Source organism: Enhydra lutris, unplaced genomic scaffold (assembly GCF_002288905.1).
Source record: "Enhydra lutris kenyoni isolate GAN:26980312 unplaced genomic scaffold, ASM228890v2 scaffoldscaffold48, whole genome shotgun sequence".
Lineage (NCBI taxonomy): Eukaryota > Metazoa > Chordata > Mammalia > Carnivora > Mustelidae > Enhydra > Enhydra lutris.
The window spans coordinates 4,020,436-4,034,487 of record NW_019154132.1 but is presented as its reverse complement, the minus strand read 5'-3'; positions in this window follow the sequence as shown (position 1 = coordinate 4,034,487).

Genomic DNA, 14,052 nt, shown 5'->3' with positions numbered 1-14,052 from the left:
ATTGTTTCAGGAAACATGGAACTCCACAAAGGGTGCTCTTCTAGACCTGACCTCTTCTGTTGTTGCTTAAGGGATCTTACCCTTGGAGACCAGGGTAAGATCATGCTTAATTAAGAAAAAGAGGGAGAGAACATTTTGTTCCTATCCTGCCTAAGACCCATGAAGAGGTCGTAGAATGGACTGAAGAATGTAAACAGCCCAGATAATGTATAGTGGGCCATATCAAGTATTTCTGATTACCAGCATGCCAAGAGCCTTATACTCAAAATCCAGAGTCTTCAAATACTGTTAGGCTACTGTTACTCTCCTAAACTGGATCAAGCTCCTCAGAGGACAACTGGGGCACCCTAGAAAGGGAGGCCACTCCCTATGCTTAGCCTATTCAGGACTAATATGAGTTTATCCAGTGAACCCCCAAAGGATGAAAACAGTCTGAGATAGACAGGAAGCTTAAAAAAAAAAAAGCCAGTGGGAATGGAAGTTGGTACAGCCACTTTGGAAAACAGTGTGGAGACTCCTTAAGAAATTAAAAGTAGAGCTACCCTATGACCCTGCAATTGCCCTACTGGGTATTTGCCCAAAAGATAGAGATGTAGTAAAAAGAAGGGCAATCTGTACTGCGATGTTCATAGCAGCAATGGCCACAGTCGCCAAACTGTGGAAAGAACCAAGATGCCCTTCAATGGATGAATGGATAAAGAAGACGTGGTCCATATATACTATGGAGTATTATGCCCCCATCAGAAAGAATGAATACCCAACTTTTATATCAACATGGATGGGACTGGAGGAGATTATGCTGAGTGAAATAAGTCAGACAGGGAGAGTCAGTTATCATATGGTTTCACTTATTTGTGGAGCATAAGGAATAACGTGGAGGACATGGGGAGATGGAGAGGAGAAGGGGGTTGGGGGAAATTGGAGGGGGAGACGAACCATGAGAGACTGTGGACTCTGAGGAACTAACTGAGGGTTTTAGAGGGGAGAGGGGTGGGAGGTTGGGTGAGCTTGGTGGTGGGTATTGTGGAGGGCACGTATTGCATGGAGCACTGGGTGTGGTGCATAAACAATGAATTCTGGAACACTGAAAAGAAATTAAGAAAATAAATAAAAATTAAAAAAAAAAGAACATCCAGTGCTCATTAAAAAAAAATAAAGACAGTGAAAATGGACTGATCCTTCAGACAACAGAGCTAACTGTATTGTTCCAGGAAGAGGCTGCTGTAGCTGTAAGTGCAAACCCCAGTCTCTGGGAGATGGATTGGAGAGTCTGGGAAGGAGAACTGGCTGCCTTTGAGACCCTACCAGGCCCCTTATCTCCTTTCCTATAATTGCCCATAAGTTCCACACTATGAGCTATCAACTGGAAACTAAAAATCATAGCTTCTGGTGGCTAACAGCCTAAAGCAAAACCCAGAAGACAAGGACAATAGGAAAAAAAAAAAAAAAAAGAAAAAAAAAAAAAAAAAAAAAAAAAAACCCACCTAAATACAGAAGGAGAAAATAAAGGTAAATAAATAAATTATTTTTATACATATATAATATTTTAAAATATAGAATAAATGATATATATGTCCATATATTAAAACCAAATTAAAACAAACTTCATAATTTGATCCAAGTGGAAAACCAAAATTTATATATTAAAAGAGTTTATGTGGGGCGCCTGGGTGGCTCAGTGGGTTAAAGCCTCTGCCTTTGGCTCAGGTCATGATCTCAGGTCCTGGGATCGAGCCCGCATTGGGCTCTCTGCTCAGCAGGGAGCCTGCTTCCTTTCCTTTCTCTCTCTGCCTGCCTCTCTGCCTACTTGTGATCTCTGTCAAATAAATAAAATCTTAAAAAAAAAAAGAGTTTATGTAACAACAACAAAAAATGAGATCACCAGTTGGCTTTTGTGCTTCTACAGTGTAGATTCTAAATCAAATTTAGCGTTTGCTAAAATAAAACAACTGACAAAACTTAACATGCTTAATTAATACTGGGGCTGAAATTATACGTGAAGTGCATGAGAACCCCACTAAATTTAAACATTGTACCCCCTATGATCTTAGAAAAATAACTGTAAAACAGAGGGAAAATAGATCTGCTTCACTGTAGTTGTAGCTTTGCCTAAATTTCTTGTGCTCTTAGCACCCATTGCCCTAAAATATTTTATTTGGACATAGATGTTCCAACAAAATGAGTAATAATGAAACAATTAAATGAAGTATTTAGCACTTACAAATCAGCTTGATGAAATGGGGCCCACAAACCCCTGCTAAAATAGATATGATGGCTCATATATAAATTAACACAGGGACTAAAACTTACTGAATAATACCTAATTAATAAACAGATTATTATCCTCAGTGTTTACCATTCAACAGCCCTGTTCTAAGCTTAGCCTGTTCTTAAACCTGGAAAAAATAAACGTCTCCTACAACTTTAATGCTGTGGTCCCGGTCATTAAGGCCACCATACTCAATAGCCAACACTTTAAAAATTACTGATATAGATTTGACTAATCCATTCTGTTCAATGCTTATTTCGACAGCCTCTCAGCCACAGTTAGCCTTCTCTCTGAACAGACCCGATCCATCTTTTCCAGGCTATCAGTGCCTCAACAGCTTTCCCATTCTACATTATCTTTGCAGGAGATCCTTAGCTACATCCATCTTCATCTAGGAGCACAGGTATAACATTATATCAATGCCATTCTCTTCCCAGGAGATTCATCCCTAAGGATATACAAATCCGATATATTCTAGCCCTGCCTGGGTTTCTGGTGACAGTGTATTCCTCATTTACAGATTTTGCTTATCTCCCTGATGCTGCTAATTGCAAGACATCCCAGCTTAAATGAGTATACCTATAACAATAAGGCTCTAGAATCTGTCCACGTTAGAATCAACAGGCACTCTGATTAGTGCCTCAGAGGCCTCATCACTATAGAGGCTTCACAGCCTCTTCTCATGCCTCCTGGAATCTCTGGACCATCTATTATGGCTGTAAATTCCTAAAATCTTCTGATGCAAGAAAGTGCCCTTTCTGGCTCTGTGCTATACACCATTAAAACAAAAAAAGTTGGATGCATACTGGGCTTTCTTGGAAATGGAGGCTTTTATAGACCCTGAACCTATGACCCTTCATACATAGTTGTTCATTACACTTTGGATCACAGAAACAGCATCCCATAAACTTGGCATAGTTACCAACACCTCCTTAATACAGGATGGAGCCAAACTTTGGCCCTAAGGCATATTTCACTTGTAGAAGGGGCTGGCATCTCTTGACCTCAGTCTTTTGCCAGAGATGGCATCCCTCCTCCAGAGGAACCCCTTGGGCATAACTGAGTGAAGAGCAATAGGAATTTGAAGACTCTAAGAATGCCACTGCCACTCTCATAAAAATGATGAAGTCCAATAGAATGCTGCTGCTTTCCATCCCTTACCCAGGATGTCTCTGATAAGGGATGGAATACCTTCAGGCAATCATCTTAGCACTGGATGCTCTGGCCAACAAATGGCCCCATCTTCATATTTGTTACACATTGTTGGGTCATCCCCCAAGAGTTGAACACTTAAGGAAGTCTCTTGTCTCACAGGTACTCCGAATGTTGCTACATATACTAAAGCCCCAGTACAAGGTCTTACCAGGATACTCATTACCCACTTAGTAGTTGCAGACATTACCAATAAGAACCAAGGCACACATTTCACTTCTCAAAATATATAGTGTTAGGCTCTCGTAAAAAGCATTCAATAGAAATTTCATGTTCCTGTGGAATCCCAGCCACTTTAATTAGAGACTTTAATAGTTTCCTCAAACAACTCCTTTTCAAATTCTAATCCAGTAAGTGAGTCTCTATCTTGCTCTAAGCCTTAATTTCTCTTAATCTACTGCCTGCTGGCCAATTCACACCTTAAATCAAATTAAAAAAAAAAAGCTAAACTTTTTCCATCAACTTTTCTTATATCTAAAGGAGGATATATCTCTCCTCCGTGTAAATAAGGACTCATTATATGAGATTTTTAAATTATTTCTCTCATCTGTATGAATTTTTAATCTTTTCCATAAGGGATGAAGGCTGGGACATCTACATTCCTGGTACTCATTAACCATAGAATGTCCCATGGGCCACATAGCTCCTCCTCTGATGGGTCCATTTGAGCCTAAAAATTCCACCACATCCTAAAACAAAAACACAAACAAAAACACCTATTATGTGCAACTATATGCCATGCCATTGGTTATTTATCTCATTACAGTTGATCTGGGTGCTTTCATTGGCTTGCAGTATGGAGTCCCAAACCCTCCAAGTAAGTCATTGTTTCAACCAGACATGACAAGTGCTGAGGCCCACACATCATCAAGTTTGACTAATATAAGCCCTTCCACCCAAAGACCTCTCTGGCTTGCTTTTCAACAACCAAACCAACAACTGAGGTAAAGGGCTTATAGTTATTGGCAAAATCCAAAGGTCTGCTTATGAGCTAATGTTAAACTTCCAACCTTATCTACAGTATTTCAATTTTCAAACAATCTTACACCCTATTAACAACACACACCCAAACGGAGCCATATATTTATTTTTTGAGATATAATGGACATATAGTCTTATAAAGGTTTTAGTTTTACTTGTACAACAAAATGATTCAATATTTGTATATATTGAAAAATGGTCACTACAATGTCTGTTGTCTATGACACAGATAGTTAAAATTTTTTCTTATGATGAGAGATTTTAAGATTTACTTTCAATAACTTTCAAATATACAGTACAGTATTATTAACTAGTAACCAGGCTGTACCTTAGGTACCCAGGACTGACTTACTTTACAAATGGAAGTTTATAACTTTTGACCACCTTTACCCATTTTGCCCACTTCCCATCCCACCCATATTAGATTCCACATAGAAATGAAATCATATGGTATTTGTCTTTCTCTGGTTTATTATATTTAGCATAATGCCCTCAAGGTCCATCCATGTTGTCTCAAATGGCAAGATTTTCTTCTTTTTCATGGGTGAATAATATTCCATTGTATATATATGCCAGAATTTCTTTACCCATTCATTCATTGATAGACACTTAAGTTGCTTCCATGTTTTGGTTATTGTAAATAATGTTGAAACGTACATGGGAGTGCACATATCTTTCCAAGTTAGGTGTTTTGTTTACCTCAAATAATAACCCAAAGTTGGAATTGCTTGATAATATGGTAGTTTTATTTTTAATTTTCTGAGGAATTTCATAATGTTTTCCATGATGGCTTCAGCAATTTACATTTCCACCAACAGTGCATAAGTAATTCTTCACATCCTTACTAACATTTATTATTTCTTGTCTTTTTTTATAATTACAATCCTAACAGAAGTGAGGTGATATATCATTATAGTTTTGATTTACATTTACCTGGTAATTAGTGATTTTGAGTACCTTTTCATGTATCTGTCAGACATCTCTGTGTCTTCTTTGGAAAAATGTCTATTCAGATCCTCTGTCAATTTTCTAATTAGATTGCTATTGAGTTGTATGAGTTCTTTATATATTTTGGATATTAATTCTTTGTCAGATTATGAGTTGCAAATATTTTCATTTGGTATGTTGCCTTATATTTTCTTTTTCCTCTTTCTTTTCTTTTCTTTTTTTTTTTTCCTGTGCAGAAACTTTTTAGTTTGATGTAGTCCCATCTGCTTATTTTTGTTTTTATTGCCTCTGATTTTGATGTCAAATCCAAAATATCATTACCACAGTCAATCTCAAGGAGCTTATTGCTTATAATTTCTTGTAGGAATTTTATGGTCTCAGGTCTTATGTTTAAGTCTTTATCTAATTTGAGTTAATTTTTGTGTATAGTGTCAGATAGCAGTCCAGTTTCATTCTTTTGCATGTGGCTATCAACTTTTCCAACATCAATTATTGAAAAGACTGTCCTTTCCCCATTGTATATTCTTTCCTCTTTTGTTGTAAATTAATTAGCCAAGTATATGTGTGTTTATTTCTAGGCTATCTATTTTGCTGTTTTGTTCTATTGCCTTATATATTTATTTTTATGCCAATACCATACTATTTTTATTATATAGCTTTGTGATATAGTTTGAAATCAGGAAATATGATGTCTCCAGCTTTGTTCTTCTTTCTTAAGATTGCTTTGGCTATTTGGGGTGTTTTCTGGTTCCACACAAATTTTAGGATTATTTTTTCTGTCTGTGAAAAATGCCATTAGAATTTTGATAGTTGACTGTATGATTTAAAACCTATTTGCTACAGAACCCCTCTCATCACCAATCTAAGGAAAACCTTGGATTGTTGGAAACTAAGATTTAGCCACCCTTAATTGGGGCTTGAGTCAAGCCAGTTGGGCTCTGGGATGGGGTCAATATCACCTTTGCTAGCTTTTCACTTGACATATAAGGTATTTACAAGTTAAGTTCCTAAGCCCAACATGGCATTCAAATTATGTAAGTGGGTCAGCCTTGTTATAATACCACAAAGAGCCACAAAAACAAGACCCACATCAACTCAAGTAGATATCCACATGGAAAGGACACACCAGTCCTACATCTCAATTGACATCCCTGTGGCCCAAAGGCCTGCTGTTGGAGATGACATCACTTCAGAAAACTTCATCCTAGCCCAAGATCTCACTGTTGGAGATGACTTAGCCCTCTTCACCAAAGACAAATTTATTCCAGACACTAAAACCTCCACCCCAGAATTAAAAGTGTAAAGCTTACAAGTTTTATTGAAGTTGTTATCAGTTTAAAATAGTGTGCTATAAATTAAAGATAGTTTATGAAATACTTATGGTACCCACAAGGGAAAATCTGTTAGGAATTGCACAAAAGAATGTGATAAAGAAGTCAAAGCATACTCATACCAAAAGACATCTAAACACACACACAGAAGAGCAGAATAAAAAACAAGAAACAATAAAGGCACAAAAAAAACATATAAAACAATTAGCAAAATTGCAATAATAAGTCTTTACCTATCATCAATAATTACTTTAAATGTCAACAGATTAAATTCTCTGATTAAAAGATCTAGAATGGCTGAATGGATCCGAAACAAAATCCAGAAATATGTTTTCTACAAGAGACTCACTTTGGTGTTAAAGACATATAGACAAAATAGACTTTAAAGCAAAAATGGTAAGACGAGAAAAAGAAAGTCATAATATAATGATAAAGGAGTCAATACATCAAGAACATATAAAATTATAAATATTTATGCATTCAACTTGGAACAACTAAATACATAAAGGAAAAACTAACAGAACTAAAGGAAGAAATAAATAGTAATACAATAATAGTTTTGGGCTTTAATACCTCACTCTCAACAATGGATAGATTATCCAGATAGAGAATCAAAAAAGAAACAGTGAATTTGAACATCACTATAGACCAAATGGACCTAATAGACATGTACAGAACATTCTATCCAACCACAGAAGAATACACATTCTTTTCAAGTGCAGAAGGAGAATTTCTAGGATAGACTGTGTTTAGCAAAGTTGAGAAGACTGAAATTATACCAGATACCTTCTCTGACCACATGGCATGAAACTAGAAATCAACATAAAGAGGGAAACTGGAAAATTCACAAATACATGGAAATTAAATAACCCTCTTCTGAATAACCAATGGATCATAGAAGAAATTAAAAGGGAAATTAAACGTTTCTTTAAAAAAGATTTATTTACTTATTTGAGAAAGAGAGAGAGAGAGGAGGAGCAGAGGGAGAGGCAGAGGAAGAAGCAGACTCCCTGCCAAGCCAGGAGCCTAAAGTGGATGGAGCTTGATCCCAGGAACTGGGGATCAGAACCTGAGCTGAAGGCAGATGCTTAACTATCTGAGCCACCCAGGTACCCTGGAAATAAAAAAATTTCTTAAGACAAATGAAAATGGGAGGGGGTAAGACGATGGAGGAGTAGGGGACTCTATTTCAACCAGTCCCCTGAATTGAACTGGCTATCTACCAGACCACTCTGAACACCCACAAAATCAGCCTGAGACATAAGAAGATATATCCAGATCTATACCAATGGAATATCTCTGGCAGCTGGTTTCACAGTATGACGTGGGGAGCCGTGATTCTGCAGGCAGATAAAAGAAGGTAAATGGAAGGGGGAGGGAGTCGCCATAAGCGCTGGCACTGGAAATGTGAAATAACACAGGAGTGTAAAACCCTCCTGATCTAGAGACTGGGCATAGACTAGCAGACTGGTAGTGGCAGGGAAAGGACTTTAGAGCAGCCCTCCAGGGCTGAAACCTGGAGCTGCAGGGGTTTGCATGTGAACTGGGGGCAGCTGGCAGTTTTAGAAGCACAAAGGGCAGAGACATGCCTAGACCTGGAAGCGAGGGCTGGGAGTGCTGCTGTGGGGTGCTCAACACAGGATGTTGTGGTTTTTAGCCGTACAGACAAAAATGGAGTCAGTGTGGCCTGGAGGGGTTTCTGGAGAACAGACTGTTATCTCTCTGTTGAGATAACAGTCTGTTCTGAGACAGAGGATTGGATATGGTCACTTCTGCTCTGACTCTCAGAAAAGACGCAGAAAGCCACCAGGGATAGCCACCAGAGAACAAAAGTCCCCCAAAACCGGTTTTCACTGAGCCCATTCCCTACACAGGGGACAGGGCAACTCTGCCCAAATAGGGTTGCCTGAGTAACAATGCTATAGCCCCTCCCCACCCCAGAAGACAGGCTGGAAGAACAAGAGACCAACAACCCTAAGGTCCCTATAAAACAGGTACATCTAGCTTAGGTTGTGGTCTGTAGTTTGGACTCTGTAGATTCCTTCAACCACCCCTTTCTGGAATGACTAGGAGGAGGAACCCCCAACACAGGAAAATTTCGAGACTGTGACCACAGAATTATTGGGATCCTGAGGGGGTGGAGAAAGAGAGAGGACTAGAAGATATATTTGAGCAAATCCTAGCTGAGAATTTTCCTAATCTGGGGAATGAAACAAGCATTCATGTCCTAGAGGCAGAGAGAACAACCCTTCAAGATCAAGGAGAGCAGACTGAAGCTCAGGCACGTAATAGTGAAACTCTTAAATCTTAAAAGGGGGAAGAGGTTCTTTCTTTTTTTTTTAATTTTATTTTTTATAAACATACAATATATTTTTATCCCCAGGGTACAGGTCTGTGAATCACCAGGTTTACACACTTCACAGCACTCACCATAGCACATACCCTCCCCAATGTCCATAACCCCAACCCCCTCTCCTGGGGAAGAGGTTCTTTATGTACAGAGGGAGGAACATCAGAATAATGTCAGACCTGTCCACAGAGACCTGGCAAGTCAGAAAGGGCTGGCAAGACCTATTCAGGGTATTAAATGAGAAGAACATGAAGCCAAGAATACTTTATCTGGCAAGGCTATCACTTAGAATGGATGGAGAAATAAAGAACTTCCAAGACTGGCAAAAACTGAAAGAATATGTGACCACTAAGTTGGCCCTGCAAGAAATATTAAGGGGGTTTCTATAAAAGGAGAAAGAACCCACAAGAGTGATATAGAACAGAAACTTACAGAGACAATCTATAGAAATAAAGACCTCACAGGCAACACGATGACAATAAAATCATATCTTTCAATAATCACTTTCAATATGAACAGCCTAAATGTTCCCATAAAGCAGGACAGGCTCGCAGATTGGATAAAAAATAGGATCCGTCCATATGTTGTCTATGAGAGACTCATTTGGAACCTAAAGATACATCCAGACTGAAAGTGAAGGGATAGAGAACCATCTTTCATGCCAATGGACCACAAAAGAAAGCTGGGGTAGCTATTCTCATATCAAAAAAATTAGATTTTAAGCTAAAGACTGTAGTCAGAGATACAGAAGGACACTATATCATTCTTAAAGGGACTATCCAACAAAAATATCTAATGATTGTAAATATCTATGCCCCCAACATAGGAGCAGCCAACTACATAAAACAAATGTTAACCAAAATAAAGAGACATATTGGTAATATACATTAATTATAAGGGAACTTAACACTCCATTCTCAGCAATAGACAGATCATCTAAGCAGAAAATCGACAAAGAAGAGCTTTGAATGACATGCTGGGCCAGATGAGCCTCATAGATATATACAGAACATTTCACCCTAAAACAACAGAATACTCATTCTCAAGCACACATGGAACTTTCTCCAGAATAGACCACATACTGGGTCACAAATCAGGCCTCACTGATACCAAAAGATTGAGATTATTCCCTGCATATTCTCAGACCACAATACTTTGAAACTGGAACTCAATCACAAGAAAAAGTTTGGAAGAAATTTAAACACTTGGAAGCTAAAGACCATCCTGCTCAAGAATGTTTGGGTCAACCAGGAAATCAAAGAATGACTTAAACAATTCGTGGAAAACAATGAGAATGAAAACACATCAGTCCAAATCCTATGATAGGGTATGGCAAAAGTCGTCCTAAGGGGGAAATTCATAGCCATCCAAGTCTCACTCAAAATAATAATAATAATAATAATAATAATAATGAAAGGAAAGAAAAAAAAAAGGAAAAGAAAGAAAAATCCCAAATACACAAACTATCTTTACACCTTAAAGAACTGGAGAATCAATAAGTTAAACCTAACCCATGCATAAGAAGGGAAATAATTAAGATAAGAGCAGAGATCAATGCATTAGAAACCAGAAATACAGTAGAACACATCAACAAAACTAGAAGCTGACTTTTTGAAAGAATTAATAAGATCAAAAACCACTGGACAAACTTATCCAAAAGAAAAGAGAAAGGACCCAAATTAATAAAATTATGAATGAAAGGAGAGAGATCATGATTAACACCAAGGAAATAGAAACAATCATCAGAAATTATTATCAACAGCTATATGCCAATAAGTTAAGCAACATGGAAGAAATGGATGCATTGCTGGAAACCTAAAAACTTCCAAGACTGAAACAGGAAGAAATTGCAACCTGAACAGACCAATATTTAGTAACAAGATTGAAGCAGTAATCAAAAACCTTCCAAAGAATGAGCTCAGGACCTAATGGATTCCAGGGGAATTCTACCACACATTCAAAGAAGAAATAATACCAATTCTCCTGAAGCTGTTTCAAAAAATAGAAACAGAAGGAAAGCTTCCAGACCCCTTCTATGAAGCCAGCATTACCTTGATCCCCAAACCAGGCAAAGACCCCATCAAAAAGGAGAATTTCAGACCAGTATCCTTGATGAATATGGATGCTAAGATTCTCAACAAGACACTAGCTAATAGGATCCAACAGTACATTAAAAATATTATCCACCATTATCAGGTGAGATTTACCCATGGGATGGAAGGTTTGTTCAACATTCGCAAATCAATCAGTGTGATAGGACAAATTAATTAGAGAAGAGAGAAGAATCATATGGTCCTCTCAACTGATGCAGAAAAAGCATTTGACAAAATACAGCATCCCTTCTTGATTAAAACTCTTCAGAGTACAGGGATAGAGGGACCATTCCTCAATTTCATAAAACCCATCTATGAAAAATCTGCAATGGATGTCATTCTCAATGGGGGGAAAAGCTGTAAGCTTTCCCCTTAAGATCAGAAACATAATAAGGATACCCACTCTCACCACTATTATTCAACATAGTACTAGAAGTCCTAGCAACAGCAATCAGACAACAAAAAGAAAATAAAAGGTATTCAAATTGGCAGAGAAGTCAAACTCTTTCTTTGCAGATGACATGATACTTTATGTGGAAAACCCCAAAGACTCCACCCTGACATTACTAGAACTCATACAGCAATTCAGTAATGTGGTGGGATACAAAATCAATGCACAGAAATCAGTTGCTTTCTTATACACTAAAAATGAAACTGCAGAAAGAGAAATTAGAGAATTGATTCCATTTACAATAGCACCAAAAACCATAAGATACCTTGGAATAAGCCTAATCAAAGAGGTAAAGATATATACTCTAGGAAATACAAAACCCTTGTGAAAGAAATTGAAGAAGACACAGAAAGATGGAAAAACATTTCGTGCTCATGGATTAGAAGAATAAACATTGCTAAAATGTCTATCCTTCCCAGAGCAATTTACACTTTCAATGCCCTCTCTATTAAAATACCATTGGCATTTTTCAAAGTGCTGGAACAAACAATCCTAAAATTTGTATGGAACCAGAAAAGACCCTAAATCACCAAGGAAATATTGAAAAAAGAAAAACAAAGCTGGGGGCATCATATTGTCTGATTTCAAGCTATATTACAAAGCTGTGATCACAAAGACAGCATGGTACTGGCACAAAAACAGACATATAGGGGCTCCTGGGTGGCTCAGTGGGTTAAGCCTCTGCCTTCAGCTAAGGTCATGATCTCAGGGTCCTGGGATTGAGCCCTGTATTGGGCTCTCTGCTCAGCAGGGAGCCTGCTTATCTCTCTCTCTCTGTCTGCCTCTCTGTCAAATAAAGAAATAAAATCTTAAAAAAAAAAAAAAAGGATGCATAGACCAATGGAACAAAATAGAGAGTCCAGATACAGACCCTCAATTCTGTGGTCAAATAATCTTCAACAAAACAGGAAAAAACATCCAATGAAAAAAGGACAATCTCTTCAATAAACGGTGTTGGAAAAATTGGAGAGCTATATACAGAACACTAAATCTTGACCATTCTCTTACACCATACACAAAGATAAACTCAAAATGGATGAAAGAACTCAACGTGAGACAGGAATCCATCAAAATCCTAAAGGAGTCACTTTTGGTTTCATTTACTCTTCTCCTACCCCCTTAAACCATAAGTGACTCTTAATCTCACAAAACAAACTGAGGGTTGATGGGGGGAGGGGGGTTGGGAGAGGGGGGGTGGGGTTATGGACATTGGGGAGGGTATGTGCTATGGTGAGTGCTGTGAAGTGTGTAAACCTGGCGATTCACAGACCTGTACCCCTGGGGATAAAAATATATGTTTATAAAAATAAATAAATAAATTAATTAAAAAAAAAAGAAACCCATATATAAATAAATAAAAACACATGTACACCAAAAAAAAAAAAAAAATCCTAAAGGAGAACATAGGCAGTAACCTCTTCAACATCAGCCATAGCAACTTCTTTCACAAAACATCTCCAAAAGCATAGGAAACAAAAGCAAAATTTGGGACTTCATCAAGGTAAAAGCTTCTGCACAGCACAGGAAACAGTAAAAAACAAAAACAAAAACAAAGATGCAACACACAGAATGGCAGAAGATATTGGAAAATGACACTACAGACAAAGGGCTGATATCTAAGATCTATAAAAAACTTCTCAAACTCAACATCCAAAAAACAAATAATCAAGTAAAAAAAAAAATGGGCAGAAGACATGAACAGACACTTCTACAAAGAAGACATACAAACAGCTAACAGACCCATGAAAAAATGTTCATCATTAGCCATCAGGGATATTCAAATCAAAACTACATTGAGATATCACCTTACACCAGTTAGAATGGCAAAAACTGACAAGGCAGGAAACAACAAATATTGAAGAGGATGTGGGGTAAAGGGAACCCTCTTACATTGTTGATGTGAATGCAAGTAGGTACAGCCACATTGGAAAACAGTGCAGAGGTTCCTCAAAAAGTTGAAAATAGAGCTACCCTATGACCCAGCATTTGCACTACCAAAGATACAGATGTAGTGAAAAGAAGGGGCACCTACACTGCAATGTTCACAGGAACAATGTCCACAATAGCCAAACTGTAGAAAGCAAAGATGCCCTTCAATGGATGAATGGATAAAGATGATGTGGTCCGTATATACAATGGAATATTACATAGCCATCAGAAAGGATGAATACCCAGCTTTTGCATCAGCATGGATGGAGATTAAGCTGAATGAAATAAGTCAAACAGAGAAAGTCAATTACCATATGGTTTCATTTATTTGTGGAACATAAGGAATAGCATGGAGGATGTTAGGAGAAGGAAGGGAAAAATGAAGGTGGGAAATCAGAGGGGGAGACAAAGCATGGGTGACTATGGACTCTGAGAAACAAACTGAGGGTTTAGAGGAAAGGGAGGTGGGGGGATACGTGAGCCCAGTG